The sequence below is a fragment of the Pristiophorus japonicus genome, chromosome 8 (genome assembly GCF_044704955.1).
Source record: "Pristiophorus japonicus isolate sPriJap1 chromosome 8, sPriJap1.hap1, whole genome shotgun sequence".
Taxonomy (NCBI): Eukaryota; Metazoa; Chordata; class Chondrichthyes; family Pristiophoridae; genus Pristiophorus; species Pristiophorus japonicus.
The window spans coordinates 6637982-6656021 of record NC_091984.1 but is presented as its reverse complement, the minus strand read 5'-3'; the positions used below and the strand labels follow the sequence as shown (position 1 = coordinate 6656021).

The following is an 18040-nucleotide window of genomic DNA, read 5'->3' as shown; positions in this document are numbered from 1 at the left end:
CTCAGTGTGGAGCTGTGGGCACACACTATTTCTGTCCCTGGCTCTGTCCAATCTCCCGCTGTGAGCCTCTGTTCCCACATTAACACAGTCACAGACACCCATGGGGCTGTATTTTGGAGTCGATGTGTTGTCGGGAGTTGGGCTGAGAATGAAATGTGAAGGGAATCTAGCGCCGGCACTGGGCCGGGCCGGAGCAGCTCTGGTTACTCACAGACATTGGCCGTCCCTTTGGGGATTGGGAGGTACGAGCCCGCTCTCCACACTCGGCCTTGAAAGCCTTTCTTGCATCTCCCGCAGTCTGGCCCCGTCGTGTTGTGCTCGGACTCACAACTCAGCTTCCCCTTCTCCCAGATACAGTTGTTAGCGTGAAGATTGCACTTACACCTGGCAAAAAACAAGGGCAAGCTGGTTTCAAATAAGCTGAGCAGCTGGGTTAGACTGGGGACTGCCCGCTCCGGGAGTCCGCTCTCCCTTTCCCAGCTTCGCTCTGCAAACACCAACATTTTTCTCCCAATTATTGCATTTCAAACCAGGCGGCAGGACAGTTTCTGGGTGTGTTTCCGCTGATTGATGATCAGATTCTGGGCAGCAACAAGAAGTTAGGAGAGAGTTTCTGATCAGCTTTAGCATTCCAGGCCCCTCAGAGAAAGAGTTTGCATTTATGTAGCGCCTCTAAAAATCCTCAGCATCTCTCAGCAAAATAGATCATTGGCTGTAAAGCACCTTGGGACATCCTGAGGGCGTGAAAGGTGCTATAGAAATGTAAGTACATTCTTAACAAAAACAACCAACTTCAACCTGCATTTATATAGCACCTTTAACGTAGTAAATAGTCCCAAGGTGCTTCACAGGAACATAAATCAGACAAAAAGTGACCCCCGGACACATAAGGAGTTATTAGGGCAGGTGACCAAAAGCTTGGTCAACAAGGTAGGTTTTAAGGAGTGTCTTAAAGGAGGAGAGAGAGGCGGAAAGGTTTAGGGAGGGAATTCTGGAGTTTGGGGCTCAGGCAGCTGAAGGCACGGCCGCCAATGGTGGGGCGATGGAAATCAGGGACGTGCAAGAGGCCAGAATTCGATGAGCGCGGAGATCTTGGAGGGGTGTAGGGCTGGAGGAGGTTACAGAGATAGGGAGGGGCAGGCCATGGAGAGATTTGAAGATAAAGACGAGAATTTTAAAATCGAGGCGTTTGCGGGCCAGGCACCAATGTAGGTCAGCAACAACAACAAATGACAACTACAACAACTTGCCTTTAGAGGGCACCTTTGACACAGTAAAACATCCCAAGGTGCTTCACAGCAGCGTAAATCAGGCAGAATTTGAGACCGGGACACATGAGGAGGAGACACTCAGAGCGGAGACTGAAGATGAAGACTGAAAGACTGATAATCTCCACCTTCCCTCTTCTCTTGGCTCAGTCCCCACTTTCCCCCAAACACCAAAGCGGCCGGATTGTCCCCAGGGTTTGTTCAGTAAGGGTTAAACCTGGGAATCTTTTCCAAGGTTTAAAGTGAAACCATTCGATCCCCGCTGGGCGAGGAGCAGCCGGGATTCCAGGTGAAAATGACCCGTCATTGATGATTGAGGAATCATTCAATATTAACTCTCTTACACTAAACACTGAACCAATACGGGCCACCTCTTTTGCTGGCTGTTTATAAACTCTCATTCATTAATTAATTCATTCATTCATTCATTTGAAGATTGAAATCCCTGTCGTGGTTCCAGTGTTAGTACACCGTGAGCTACAGGTTCAGATCAGGTGAAGGAGCAACATTCAGTGAGAGAATGAGTGGCTTACACAACAAATTACTCTCCTTTTCCACACAAATCCCCAGGAAACGGGACAGGGAAACTGACAGAAGTGGATTTCAGTGATTCAGCATATAAAGAGGAAGCACAGTGTGAGATTTGGGATCAGTGGATAGATTCGCTGATCTACTTTACTCCTGAACAATCCCAAAAGCTGAAAGGGTGGAGTTTACCCCCACCCCACACAGCGGGAACTCTGCCCCGGCTCCTTCCCTCCCCTCCCCAAATGCCAACTCCTCACCCTCTGACCCTGGGAGTGAATCCCACAGCCTCACCTTTCTCCTGCCCCCTCCTCAATCTCTCACATTTCATCTTTCTCTGGTCCCTCATTCTAAAACAGAATGAACTTGTATTTCTGCAGAGCATTCCACCTCCTTAGGACGTCCCAAAGCGTTTCACAGCCAATGAAGCACTTTTGGAGTGTAGTCTCTGTTGTAATGTTGGAAACTCAGCAGCCAATGTGCGCACAGCAAGCTCCCACAAACAGCAATATTTCCCTCCCTAAACCTCTCCGCCTCTCCCTCCTCTAAGACGTTCCTTAAACCTACACCCTTGAACAAGCTTTTAGTCTCCAGTCCTAATATCTCCTGTGGCTCAGTATTAATTGTGTCTGATTTATGCTCCTGTGAAGCACCTTGGGACGTTTCACTACGTTAAAGGCGCTATATAAATGCCAGTTGTTGTTTTTCAGTAAATGCGATTTGGAAAAGCCCAACATGCTGTGACGGTCTCTCTGCCGTGAAGCGTGAGAACGCTGGTGTCGGTGACTCTGTGCTAACAGCATCGAGCCGCTGTTTAACTTACTGCAAAGGTGAAGCTTCACAATCCGCACACTGAACGTTGCACATTCAGCAAATTGGCAGTTCTGGGCTCTGTTTGCTGAGCTAAGCAGAAACCAAGACAGTTCCTTGGAGTCACATTAATGGCAGCGTAAACATTTTACTGCTCCTGGACTCCAATTAGTGTCTGAAGATTATCCGGGACTAAAAGCTGGAGCGAGCCTCCCAGAAGCGGAGTGTTGAATAATGAGGGAATGGCTCAGAGCCCAGGAGATTGTGTGATGGGCCAATGGGAACTCACTGAGCCAGACTGAATATAGATTGAACACGAAGGGAGCGTTCAGTCACAATTATTCATCAAATCAGGAAGGCCTTTGATAGAGTAAATAGGGAGACACTGTTTCCAGTGGCAGGAGGGTCAGGAACCAGAGGGCACAGATTGAAGGTCATTGGCATAAGGACCAGAGGGAGATGAGGAGAGTTTATTTCCGCAGCGAGTGGATAAGGAATTAGATAAATACTTGAAGGGAAAGATTAACAAGGCTTTGGGGAAAGAGCGGGGAGTGAGACTGATTGGAGAGCTCTGTCACAGAGCCAGCATAGGCCCGATGGGCCGAATGGCCTCCTCCTGTGCGGTCTGATTCTCGGAGTCTCTGAATCCTGATGAGACTGGAGCTCGGCAGTGTTGAGAATAAAGGGACAGATTCTGCTCGCTCCGTGCTGCTCGACTGGCTGAACACTGAGCAGGAACTCGCTGACTCATCGCCAGCCAACCAGCAGGACTGTGAAAGCTTGCTACCGAGCCCATCACCAGGGGCAGGGGGAGCTGGCACAGTGCTGGTCTGTGCACACTGTCACACAGCCATTCAGGGAAGCTCAAACACCCGACACAGGGGCAGCTGACCGTGCCGAGTGGGTCGGGGGAGGGATCCCCATCTATCGCTGTAAAACCTCCCAGTTACCCAGTGCTCACATAGGAACAGGAGGAGGCCATTCAGCCCCTCGAGCCTGCTCCGTCATTCAATGTGATCATGGCTGATCTGTGACCTAACTCTATATACCGGCCTTTGCCCCATATCCCTTAATATCTCTGGTTATCTAAAATCTATCAATCTCAGATTTAAAATTAACAATTGATCTAGCATCAACTGCCGTTTGCGGAAAAGAATTTCAAACTTCTACCACTCTTTGTGTAAAACTGTTTTCCAACATCACTCCTGACAGGACTGGCTCTAATTTTTCAGATTTTGCCCCGAGTCCTAGAGTAACCAACCGGTGGAATTAGTGGAAATGGTTTCTCTCTATCTACCCTTTCAGTTCCCTTTAATAAATTGAAACCTTCGATCAAATCACCTTCTAAATTCTAGGGAATACAATCCTTGTTTGTGTGATCTCTCCTTGTAATTAGATGTTGTCCCTGATAACTGCCCTCCATATGTTAATTAAGATTGGTATGCCAGCTGTTAACCCTGATGGAGTGCACCCCAGATGTTGCCCTGTGAGTGCCCCAGATGCTGGCTCTGTGAGTGCCCCCAGATGTTTCCCCGTGAGTGTTCACAGATGTTTCCCCGTAAGTGTTCACAGATGTTTCCCGTACGTGTCCCCCAGATGTTTGCCGTGTGAATGTCCCCAGATGTTGGCCTGTCATGGCACCTCAGGTGTTGGCCATGTGTATCTCCAGATGTTTGCACTGTGAGTGCCCCCAGATGTTGCCCTACGAGTGCCCCCCAGATGTTTGCCATGTGAATGTCCCCAGATGTTGGTCTGTCAGTGCCCCCAGATGTTGTCCAATAGACTGCCCTCCATATGTTAATTAAGATTGGTATGCCAGCTGTTAACCCTGATAGAGTGCACCCCAGATGTTGCCCTGTGAATGCCCCCATATGTTGCGCTGTGAGTGCCCCCCATATGTTGCCCTGTGAGTGCCCCAGATGTTGGCCTGACACGGCTCTCCCTGGGTGTGAAGTGTGGGATCAGCGACTCTAGCCAGAAGGGGCGAGGAGCTCTCACCGGCCACGAATGTCCAGGTTGGAGATGGCGTAGAAGTATTTGGAGAGGTTGTGCTGGTCAACACTGGTGGCCCCAGTGGCCGGCCGGAGCAGCCTGATCCGCAGGTCGGTCAGGGTGAAGAAGTCCCTCAAGTCCTTGGTGGTGTCCAGCTGGCCGTACAGTGAGGCCATATCGCGGAGACGGGGCCCCCCGAACAGGGCGAAACGCTCCTGGATCTCCAAGTGAACCATCTTGTCCACCTTCCACACGTAGCCCCTGGAGTACTCCTCTGTGCAGATGATGTCCAGCACTGAGGCCGGGCTCAGATCCCGGGCCCTTCTCGGCTCCATCCCGAAGGAGGTGAGGCAGTCGGCCGCATAGAACTGGTAGGGCTACCACGTCCAGCCGTGGTCCAGAGACTTCTCCAGGACCATCAGCTCCGGCCGGCCTGACTCGAAGGTGATCACCATGTCCTCGGTCAGCTCAATGGTCTTGCCCCAGGACAGAGTGATGTTGATCAGGAGGGGCTCGGGGAAACTCCTCCAAGAGACGCTTTGCCAAAAGGTGTTGGGAATCCACCCCTCGGCATCCAGCATCAGCTCGGGCGGGTGTGCGAGCTCGGGCGTGTGAGCATCACACTCATTGTTGCACATGTATGGGTTGTCCTGGAAACCGAGACAGAAGCAACATGGGTTAGATAGAGTAAAGCTCCCTCTACACTCCCAGAGCAGGTATAGCATGGGTTAGATAGAGTAAAACTCCCTCTACACTGTCTCAGCAAACACTCACAGGGCAGAAACAAAAAAACAAAAGAAAATAGGTGCAGGAGTAGGCCATTCGAGCCTGCACCACCATTCAATATGATCATGGCTGATCAAGCACTTCAGTACCCCATTTTTGCTTTCTCGCCATTCTCCTTGATTCCTTTTGCCGTAAGGGCCACATCTAACTCCCTTTTGAATATGTCTGACAAATTGGCCTCAACAACTTTGTGGTCGAGAATTCCACATGCTCACAACTCTGAGTGAAGAAGTTTCTCCTCATCTCGGTCCTAAATGGCTTACCCCTTATCCTCAGACTGTGACCCCTGATTCTGGACTTCCCCAACAATCTGGAACATTCTTCCTGCATCTAAACTGTTCAATCCCGTCAGAATTTTATTTGCTTCTATGAGATCCCCTCTCATTCTTCTAAATTCCATTGAATATAAGCCTAATCGATCCAGTCTTTCTGCATATTCCAGTCCAGTCATCCTGGGTATCAGTCTGGTGAACCTTCGCTGCACTCCCTCAATAGCAAGAATGTCATTCCTCAGATTAGGAGAACAAAACTGTACACAATACTCAAGGTGTAGCCTCACCAAGGCCCTGTACTCAATACTCAAATCCACTCGCTATGGACAAACGGTCGCTATGGATTAAGAGGGGGAAAATAGAGTACGAGAGGAAGCTTGCTGGAAACATGAAAAATGACTGCAAAAGCTTCTATAGATATGTGAAGAGAAAAAGATTAGTGTATTCACTGGAGTTTTGAAGAATGAGAGGGCATCTCATAGAAACATATAAAATTCTGACAGGACTGGACAGGTTACATGCAGGAAGAATGTTCCCAATGTTGGGGAAGTCCAGAACCAGGGGTCACAGTCTAAGGATAAGGGGTAAGCCATTTAGGACTGAGATGAGGAGGAACTTCTTCACTCAGAGAGTTGTTAACCTATGGAATTCCCTACCGCAGAGAGTTGTTGATGCCAGTTCATTGGATATATTCAAGAGGGAGTTAGATATGGCCCTTGCGGCTAAAGGGATCAAGGGGTATGGAGAGAAAACAGTAACAGGGTACTGAAAGAATGATCAGCCATCATCTTATTGAATGGTGGTGCAGGCTTGAAGGGCTGGATGACCTACTCCTGCAACTATTTTCGATGTTTCTATGAAAGCCAACATGCCATTTGTCTTCTTCACCACCTGCTGTACCTGTATGCCAACTTTCAATGACGAATGTACCATGACACCCAGGTCTCATTGCACCTCCCCTTTTATTAATCTGTCACCATTCAGATAATAATCTGCCTTCCTGTTTTTACTACCAAAGTGGATAACCTCACATTTATCTACATTCTACTGCATCTGCCATGTATTTGCCCACTTGTCCAACCTGTCCAAGTCACCCTGCAGCATGTTAGCATCCTCCTCATAGCTCACACTGCCACACAGCTTAGTGTCAATCTGCAAACTTGGAAATATTACATTCAATTCCTTTGTCTAAATCATTAATGTATATTGTAAATAGCTGGGGTCCCAACTCTGAACCTTGCGGTACCCCATTATTCACTGCCTGCCATTCTGAAAAGGACCCGTTTATTTCTACTCTTTGCTTCCTGTCTGCCAACCAGTTCTCTATCCATGTCAGTACATTACCCTCAAAACCATGTGTTTAGCTTTGCACACCAATCTCTTGTTTGGGACCTTGTCAAAACCTTTTGAAAGTCTAAATACACCACATCCATTGGCTCCCCTTTGTCCACACTACTAGTTGCATCTTCAAAAAATTCTTGAAGATTTGTCAAGCATGATTTCCCTTTCATAAATCCATGCTGACTTGGACAGATCCTGTCAATGCTTTCCAAATGCTCTGCTATTGCATCTTTAATGATTGATTCCAACATTTTCCCCATCACTGATGTCAGGCTGACCGGTTAATAATTTCCTGTTTTCTCTCTCCCTCCTTTTTTAAAAAGTGGGGTTACATTAGCTACCCTCCAATCCATATGAACTGAACCAGAGTCCATGGAATGTTGGAAAATGACCACCAATGCATCCACCATTTCTAGGGCCACTTCCTTAAGTTCTCTGGGATGCAGATCATCAGGCCTTGGGGATTTATTGGCCTACAATCACATCAATTTTCCTGACACAACTTGCTGACTAAAGGATTTCCTTTAGTTCCTCCTTCTCGCCAGACCCTCGGTCCCCGAGTATTTCCGGAAGGTTATTTGTATCATCCTTCGTGAAGACAGAACCAAAATATTTGTTCAATTGGTCTGCCATTTATTTGATCCCCATTATAAATTCGCCTGCTTCTGAATGTACAGGTACAGCACGGGTTCGATACAGAGTAAAGCTTTCTCTACACTATCCCATCAACCACTCCCAGGGCAGGTACAGCACAGGTTAGATACAGAGTAAAGCTCCCTCTAATGTTCAGCCATGAACTCATTGAATGGCGGTGTAGGCTAGAAGGGCCGAATGGCCTACTCCTGCACCTATTTTCTATGTTTCTATGCTTACACTGTCCCATCCACCACTTCCAGGGCAGGTACAGCACGGGTTAGATACAGAGTAAAGCTCCCTCTACACTGTCCCATCAACACTCCCAGGGCCAGTACAGCATGGGAGTAAAGCTCCCTTGACTTGGAATCCAGGAATATCCACACATTCTACATTTCTCAGGGATGATAATAAAGCTGTACACACTCCAGTGCACTGCACTGTGTGCAGACAATTAGACAGCTGGGTAATTATATCGCTGGAGTGTCTAAGAACGATGTTAGCTGTCAAACTAAAAATATCTTCAAGCCACTGAAATATTTAGAGACCTGAATTATTAAACTGCACAAGGTGTGGAAACAACTGCAAGAATCTCACCTCAAGCTCCCTGGGAGAGATTCCCCATCACCGGGAGAGATTCCCCGTCACTGGGAATGTTTTCGCAATTACCCTCAATCTGTGCACTCTGGTTACCAACCCTCCTGCCACTGGGCACAGTTTCTCCTTATTGTCTCTATCACTACCTGCCATGATTTTGAACAACTCTATTAAATCTCCCCTGAACCTTCTCTGCTCTGAAGGGAACAATCCCAGCTTCTCCAGTCTCTCCCTGTAACGGAAGCCTCCCATCCCTGGGATCAGGAACGAGCCCCAGATTGTTCAGCCTTTCCCCAGAGTTAGAACCTCTCAGTTCTGGAATCTTCCTCGTCAATCTGTTTGAGCTAAATATAATGGGCTGTAGAGACAAGGGAGCTGACATTGGGACAGATTTCTGACATGTTGACATTTTGGACCTTTTCCTTGCTTCGATTTCCCAAAGTTCATGTTCAGTGTGAGAATCTCCGACCTGTGACCTCTAGAGATGGGACAATGAGCCTCACTTCAGCTGTGTGTTTGAGCTAGAGAGAGAGAAAGGACGGGAGTTTTGTGGGCGCAATGATTGAGGGGAATTTGTCTTTTTATCGTCTGTGGGTAAAACAATCCCTTATTTGTGATCAGGCCATAACCCTGGGCTCTGTGTGTAAGACCCTCGCCCAGCCTCGGGGCCTAATGATGCTTCACCTCAGGCTGGTTTGTGAGGGAGCAGTCGGAGGAGGCAGGGCTCCCTCAGGGTCACTTCAGGTCATCCACCCTCCGCGATGAAGCAGCGATGGACACAGCGGCAGCTCCACATGTTGTGATCTGGAACGCACTGCCTGAAAGGGTGGTGGCAGCAGATTCAATAGGGAATTGGAGAAATACTGGGAGGGGAAAGATTTACAGGGCTGTGGGGAAAGAGCAGGGCAGTGGGACTAATCGGATCGCTCTTTCACAGAGCCAGCACAGGCACGATGGTCTCATGGCCTCTTTCTGTGCTGTATCATTCTATGATTCTGTGGGTCTAAGTCGGGACAGTTTGTGACTTGGAGGGGATGTTGGAAGTGAAGGTGTTCCCAGGCACCTGCTGCCCTTGACCTTCTAGGTGGTGGTGATGTCGGGTTTGGGATGTGCTTCGAAGAAGCCTTGGCGAGTTGCTGCAGTGCATCCTGTGGATCAGACACACCGCGACTCTATCTGACATCGGCAACACAAAATCAGCCCAACATCCTTTCCCAATGATCAGACAGCTCGCCTGTTAGACCTCAATCTCCAGCAAGTGGCTGTTGCAGCAATCAATAAAACTAATGCGTGTGATAAAGATGGAGAACGTGGCAATATACAGAGATCAGAGTGATTAATGAATCTACAATTGGCACAGCATCGACTAACGGCTTTGACTAAAGCCGTATATTGGAATAGGTTATTTTTAATTATCTATAGAAGGAACCGAGTGATCATTAGTAACAGAATCCTAAAGCTGTGTAAAGTAAGAATGAATAAAGGAACGGTGCAGATGTTAAGTGCTTCTGAATTGCCGTGTTCTCGGTACATAATTAACAATTATCGACTTCAAGAGGACATAGACAGGCTGGTGGAATGGGTGGACACATGGCTGATGAAATTTAACGCAGAAAAGTGCAGTGATACATTTTGGTAGAAAGAACGAGGAGAGGCGATAGAAACTAAAGGGTACAATCATAAAGGAGGTACATGAACAGAAAGACCTGGGGGTATATGTACACAAATCGTTGAAGGTGGCAGAGCAGGTTGAGAAAGCGGTTAAAAAAGCTTACGGGATCCTGCTTTTCATAAATAGAGACTATAGAGTAGAAAAGCATGAAAATTATGATGAACCTTTATAAAACACTGGTTCGGCCTCAACTGGAGTATTGTGTCCAATTCTGGACACCGCACTTTAGGGAGGATTTGAAGGCCTTGGAGAGGGTGGAGAACTGATTCACGAGAATGATTGCAGGAATGAGAGATTTCAGTTATGTGGATAAGAACCAAAGGGAACATCAGAAAAAACTTTTTTCTTTTTTTTACACAGCGAGTGTTCAGGATCTGGATTGCACGGCCTGAAAGGGTGGTGGAGGCAGACTCAATCACTGCTTTCAAAATGGAAATGGACAAATACTTGAAAGGAAACGTTTGCAGGGCTTCGGGGAAAGGGAGGGGGAGTGCGACTAGCCGAAGTGCTCGATGGGCCGAATGGCCTTCTGTGCTGTAACCGTTCTATGATTCTATGATTCTGGCCTCTTGCGCATCTCTGATTTTAACCACTTCACCATTCAGCTACCGAGGCCCTAAGCTCTGGAATTCCCTCCCTAAAACTCTCCACTTCTATTTCCTCTTTTAAGATGCTCCTTAAAACTTATCTTCCTGTCCTAATATCTCTTTATGTGGCTCACTGTGTCTGATTTACGTTCCTGTGAAGCACCTTGGGAGGATTTACTTTGTTAAAGGTGCTATATAAATGCCAGTTATTGTTGTTGAAGCAGTAATGAAACATCACCATACAGCCCAGGGAGAGAGAGACACAACAGGCTCCTGCTGTGTGTGGCTGCATCAACGTGGGAAGGGAAGATATTTCAATATAAGGATCATATATTACGGAAACTGCTCCTGTGATACTGGAGTGTAAACAGAGCATCTTATGTGATACGTCCTTACTATACAGTATAAATGCACACGAGTTCCATGCTTGAGAGGTCAGTCTGTGACCTGTCCTTTATTTCATAGCACTCAAGTGCAGGAAGTGGGTGGAGCTTCCCCTTTTATATCTGAAGGTCAAGATTAGGAGTGTCTCCCACAAGTTCACCACCTAGTGGTCAGTGTTCTCACAGTGTACAACTTAGGTCAGATTATACATGGGTTACAATGCTGGTTGAATACATGACATTATGAATCATTGTTACTTCTACAAATCCACTCAGCTCTTGACATTTATTTCCAGGCTTTAAGTGTTGCTATCGGGGTTTTACACTGTGTGGTGTGACTAAGGGCCTGGTGTTATCGCTAACTAAAGCTCTTGCTATCAGCACGGTTCAGTCCCTGGTTAATGATGTGAATCAGTGTATTATTGAGTACAGAAGTTAGTGGCTCCATAAAGTACACCCCGCAGGCTGCTGTCACTTCCCATCACCCAGTAATCAGGCCCTTTGTTGGGGTTAATTGTCAAGCAGAGTTGCTCAGTTAGGAGGTGATTGGGCCAAGAATACAATGAGCAGCATTTAGTGGGCCAGTGCTGAGCTGAAAGGTTCTCCAGGAATGGGCGACAGGACAGAAACAGCGAGATGATAAAAGGGGTCAGAGATTCACCCCAATATTTGATACTGTCTGAGAGTTAAAGAGACAATAAATCAGCTCCAAACCCCAAGACTTTTACATCAACTCATTGACAAACCCCAACAGCACAAGGACATCCTGCTCATTATCGTGATGGATTGCTGACTTTTATCATAAACTGCACTATTTTGAGTGATGGCTTGAGTACATAAGAAATAGGAGCTGGAGTCGGTCATTCGGCCCCTCGAGACTGCTTCACCATTCAATAAGATCATTGCTGATCATCTACCTCAACACTATCCCCATATCCCTTAATTCCCTTAGTCTCCAAAAATCTATCAGTCGCTGTCTTTAATATACTCAATGACTGAGTCTCCACAGCTCTCTGGGGTACAGAATTCCAAATATTCACAACCCTTTGAGTGAAGACATTTCTCCTCATCTCAGTCCTAAATGGCTGACCCCTTATTCTGAGACTGTGACCCCTGGTTCTAGACTCCCCAGCCAGGGGAAACATCCTCCCTGCATCTGTTTATAAAACCCTCTAAGAATTTAGCTTGTTTGAATGAGATCATCTCTCATTCTTTTAAACTCTATGGAATAGGACTAGTCACCTCAATCTTTCCTCATCGGACAATCTCCTCATCCCAGGAATCAGTCATCAATTATGTGGGTCAGGAAGAAGGTCCATCTCCCCATGACCAGCAGTGGGTCAGTGAGAAGATCCATCTCCCCATGGCCCACAGTGGGTCAGGGAGAAGGTCCATCTCCACATGGCCCACAGTGGGTCAGGGAGAAGGTCCATCTCCCCACAGCGGGTCAGGGAGAAGGTCCATCTCCACATGGCCCATAGCTGAGGGAGAAGGTCCATGTCCCCACGGCCCACAGTGGGTCCGGGAGAAGGTCCATCTCCCCACGGCCCACAGTGGGTCAGGGAGAAGGTCCATCACCCCACGGCCCACAGTGGGTCAGGGAGAAGGTCCATCTCCCCATGGCCCACAGTGGGTCAGTGAGAAGGTCCATCTCCCCACGGCCCACAGTGGGTCAGGGAGAAGGAACATTCTCTTCCAGCAAAGAAGGTGGTTTTAAAGGAGTGTCTTAAAAGGAGAGAGAAGCAGAGAGGTTTAGGCAAGTAACTCCAGAGCTTAGGGCCCAGGTAGCTGGGGACATAATAATCCGTGGGATATTAGATAAAACTGATTCTCTCCCAATCTCGGAGGTGATCATTAACGGATCGGATTATGCGATTACCAGATTCGCACTGCCTGCTGTCAGTGCCGATTTCAGGGCCAATTGCCTGCCCAACATTAACTAGTGGATCTGACACGTCAGCAGCCTGTGTCCCCATTGCCAGTCTCCCCATCACCAGTCTCCCCACTCCCAGACGCTGATCCTACACTCTCATCTCCCAGTCAGGTCGAAGGTTCGAGTCCCACCTGCAGAGACTCGAGCACGTAATCCCAGCTGACACCCCTCGTTCAAGAAGGCGGCCGACCCCCACCTTCTCCAGGCAACTGGGGACGGGCAATAAATGCCGGCAGTGCCAGCGATGCCCACTGTCATGTATTCAACCATCATTGTAACCCATGTATAATCTGACCTAAATTGTACACTGTGAGAACAATGACTACTAGGTGGTGAACTTGTGGGAGACACTCCTAACCTAGACCTTCAGATATAAAAGGGGAAGCTCCACCCACTTCCTGCACTTGAGTGCTATGAAATAAAGGACAGGTCACAGACTGACCTTCTCTCAAGCATGAGCCTCGTGTGCATTTATACTGTATAGTAAAGGACGTATTAATGGCAACAAGAAACTGGGATTTAAGCCACGCGAGAATGACCACTAGCAATAACAGGGGCAGTCAGGGATGATCGACTGGCAAGGGACCTTTTGTTTCAAACCACAGCTCATGTTGGAGGTGTGGAGGCACACACTCAGCCGAAGTTTGCAGAGGTGAGCAAAATACCTGCAGAAATTGCAGAAATGAACGCTGGGGGAAATCGCTGGAAGCTGAAGTTCAGCGAGTTCATGTGGAGCACGTATACATTTCATACACCAGGATGCCACCGATAATTATGAAATTGCTCCTCAATGGCATCCCAGTATCAATGGAGCTAGACACGGGGGCCAGCCAGTCCCTGATGGGTATCAACAGTTTGAAAAGTTGTGGGTGTCCAAAGCCAGGAGGCCAAAATTATCGCCGATTGATGCACAGCTACGGACTGACACAAAGCAGATCATTCCGGTGCTAGGCAGTGCCACGGTAGTCGTGACCCACAAAGATTCGGAGAACAGGTTGCCACTCTGGATTGTCCCAGGGGACGGTCCCGCACTACTGGGGAGGAGTTGGCTTGCTGTCATGAACTGGAAATGGAGCGATGTCAATGCAATTTCCTCTGTGGAGCGAGTATCATGCTCACAGATCCTGGACAAATTTGACTCATTATTTCAACCCGGCATTGGCACTTTCATGGGGGCCAAGGTAGTGATTCACATAAACCCGGACGCCAGACCAGTACACCACAAGGCCAGAGCGGTGCCGTACTTGATGCGGGAAAAGATAGAAGGCGAATTGGACCACCTGCTGAGGGAAGGCATCATCTCGCCAGTCGAATTCAGTGACTGGGCGAGCCCGATCGTGCCGGTGCTCAAGGCGGATGGGTCAGTCAGGATATGTAGCGATTACAAGGCCACCATCAATCGGGTGTCACTCCAAGACTAGTACCCGCTACCGAGAGCGGAGGACCTCTTTGCGACGCTATCCAGTGGCAAACTTTTTTCAAAATTGGACTTGACCTCAGCTTACATGACCCAGGAGCTGGCGAGTGAGTCAAAGAAGCTGACCACCATCACGACACACAAGGGGTTGTTTGAGTACAACAGATGTCCATTCGGGATTCGCTCGGCCGCCACGATCTTCCAACGAAATATGGAAAGCCTCCTCAAGTCGATTCCAGGGACGGTGGTTTTTCAGGACGACATCCTCATTACGGGTTACAATACTGAAGAACACCTCCACAATCTGGAGGAGGTGCTACGCACACTGGACCGGGTAGGGCTGCGACTGAAAAAGGCGAAGTGCGTCTTCCTAGCTCCAGAGGTAGAATTCCTGGGGATGAGGGTAGCAGCAGACGGGATCAGCCCTACTGCGTCCAAGACGGAAGTGATCCAGAGAGCACCCAGACTCCGTAACACGACGGAGCTGCATTCATTCCTGGGGCTCCTGAACTATTTTGGTAACTTTCTTCCCAAATTGAGCATGCTGCTAGAGCCGGTACACGTGCTCCTATGCAAAGGTCGCAAATGGGTCTGGGGGGACAGCCAGGAAAGGGCTTTTAATAGAGCACGCAAATTGTTCTGTTCCAACAATCTGTTAACGCTATATGACCCATGTAAGGAACTCGTGTTAACGTGCGATGCGTCGTCCTATGGTGTCGGGTGTGTGTTGCAGCATGTCAATGCCAAGGGTCAGTTACAGCCGGTAGCTTATGCCTCCAGAAGTCTGTCCCAGGCAGAAAGGGGCTATGGGATAGTAGAAAAGGAGGTGCTCGCATGTGTATATGCGGTAAAGAAAATGCACCAGTACCTGTTTGGCAGGAAATGTGAACTGGAGACAGATCACAAACCCCTAACGTCCCTTTTGGCCGACAACAAGGCCATAAATGCAAACGCATCAGCCCGCATACAGAGGTGGGCACTCACGTTTGCCACCTATGACTACACAATTCGGCACAGACAGGGCACCGAAAACTGTGCCGATGCAATCAGCAGGCTCCCACTAGCCACCACTGAGGGGGCTACCGAGCATGCTGCTGAGATGGTCATGGCTGTTGAAGCTTTCGGAAGCGAAGGCTCACCCATGACAGCCCGTCAGATTAAAGTCTGGACAAATAGAGACCCGCTATTGTCTCTAGTCAAGAAATGCGTCCTGAATGGGGACTGGGCAGCCACGTACAGGGCATGCCCTGAGAAATTTAAACCATTTCACAGGCGCAAGGATGAACTCTCGATTCAGGCCAATTGCCTACTGTGGGGAAACTGCGTAGTCATGCCCCAGATGGGCAGAGGTGTGTTCATCAGAGAACTCCACAATGGGCACCCGGGCATTTTCACGATGAAGGCAATTGCCAGGTCACACGTTTGGTGGCCAGGGATCGATGCAGATCTGGAACTTTGAGTTCGCAGGTGCAACACGTGTGCCCAGCTGGGCATTGCACCCAGGGAAGCCCCACTTAGCTCCTGGCCATGGCCCACCAAGCCTTGGTCACGCATCCATGTGGACTATGCAGGTCCTTTCATGGGGAAAATGTTTTTGGTTGTAGTAGACGCCTACTCCAAATGGATCGAGTGTGACATTTTAAAGCACATCCTCTGCCATGGTAGAAAGTCTACGGGCAATGTTCGCCACCCACGGTCAACCGGATATCTTGGTCAGCGACAATGGCCCGTGCTTCAGAAGCACTGAATTCCAGGACTTCATGGCAGGCAATGGAATTAACCATGTTAGAACGGCACCGTTCAAGCCGGCCTCAAATGGCCAGGCAGAACGAGCAGTGCAGATAATCAAACAGGGGATGCTCAGAATCCAAGGCGGTTCCCTACAATGCCGCTTATCACGCCTCCTGTTGGCCTACAGATCCCAACCACACTCGCTCACAGGGGTTCCACCCGCAGAGCTGCTAATGAGAAGGATGCTCAAAACCCGGTTATCCCTTATACACCTCACCATGAAAGAAATTGTCGGGAGCAGGCGCCAGTCACAATATCACTACCATGACAGGAATGCGAGGGTGCGATGTATTGATGTAAATGACCCTGTTTTTGTCCTCAACTACGCTGCAAGGCCCAAATGGCTCGCAGGCACTGTGGTTGCCAAAGAGGGAAATAGGATTCTGGTAGTTAAACTTACCAATGGACAAACCTGCCACAAACATGTGGATCAAACAAAAAGGAGGTTCAGCAACCCCATAGAAGAAGCAGAGGAAGAACACGATGTAGAGTTCACTCCACCACAGGTGACCGAACACCGGAACCAAAGGGAGGAGAGCCCAGTCACTGGGCAGTCCAGACAGGCCTGAGACACCGCAAACAGCAGACACTCAGGCCAGCGCCCAACAACCGGAGCCCCAATTCAGGCGGTCTACAAGGGAGCGTAAACCACCAGAGAGACTCAACCTGTGATCCCAATAAGACTTTGGGGGGGGGGGGGGGGGGGGGGGGAGGAGGTGATGTCATGTATTCAACCAGCATTGTAACCCATGTATAATCCAACCTAAGTTGTTCACTGTGAGAACAATGACCAGTAGGTGGTGAACTTGTGGGAGACACTCCTAACCTCGACCTTCAGATATAAAAGGGGAAGCTCCACCCACTTCCTGCACTTGAGTGCTATGAAATAAAGGACAGGTCACAGACTGACCTTCTCTCAAGCATGGGCCTCGTGTGCATTTTTACCGTATAGTAAGGACGTATTAATGTCCAGAATGATCCCCAGAATAGATTTAATAAAGGAACGGTGGTTTTAAGTCAACACCTTCCCAGGGAGCTCGATGGGATTCGATGCTTTTGAATTTAATTAAAAGAATGTGAGCCGGCAGAAATGAATGTTTGCTCAAGTTAGTGAAACCCAGATCTCTGCATCTGGTGTTTGTGTCTAAACATTTCAGCAATGAGAAGCCCAGAGGGAGGTTTCAGAGAACGGAAACCAGACTGGGGAAAGAATGAAAATCTTCACCAAACCTTCAACAGGCTGTGGTGTAATCCCACATTACTGACAGGCCTGTGTCGATCGGTCCTTATAGCCACAGCCATCGTTCATTAAACACTGAGCTTCCAATTGTAAACCGTCCGTCCCCAATGGGTGACCTCCTGCTAATGGAAGGTCGCCAATAAAGGGCCTTTTCCCCTAATGTCCCCAGTGCCCCAGCCTCACGGGGACTCAGGGCTGTGAGCAGGAAACCCGCCGACTGTCTGACAAACCAGATTTAAACATACACTGTAATCCCAGGCTCATTTCAGCTCCGTCAGTGAGCAGGTTACTGCGGGGGCGGTGAATCAAATAGGAGCTGGCAGTGAGAACTGAACTCCACCCACAAAATACACAGGGTTTCTGGTGAACGAGCTCACACAATGTGGAAGGGAGAGGGAAGAATGACTTCTAAAGCGCCATTCACAACCTCAGAACTGACCCTCTAACAGTGCGGCACTCCCTCAGCACTGACCCTCCCAGCAGTGCGACGCTCATTCAATATTGCCCATCCAAAAGTGAGGCGCTCCCTCGGTACTATCCCTCCGTCAGTGCAGCAGCCCCTCAGTTCTGCACTGGGAGTGTCGGCCTCGATTATGTACTCTAATCTCTGGAGTGGGACTTGAACTCTCGACCTTGCTTGTCTGCCTCTATCTGTGTTTATAATTAAATTTGCGCGTGGGCAATACAGAGAACGGGAAACAGAGAATAACAGGAGATGGAACCGAGACTCCTCATCATTCAAACTGCTCGATAGAAAAATCTATACGCTGGTGACAGGGTCAGGGGTCAGTCA

At 48.7% G+C, this 18040-nt stretch overlaps 1 pseudogene; it reads right to left on the bottom strand.

Moving 5' to 3' along the window:
* LOC139268368 (netrin-G1-like) overlaps positions 1 to 18040 on the bottom strand; it is a 35003-nt pseudogene that overhangs the window by 6320 nt on the left and 10643 nt on the right.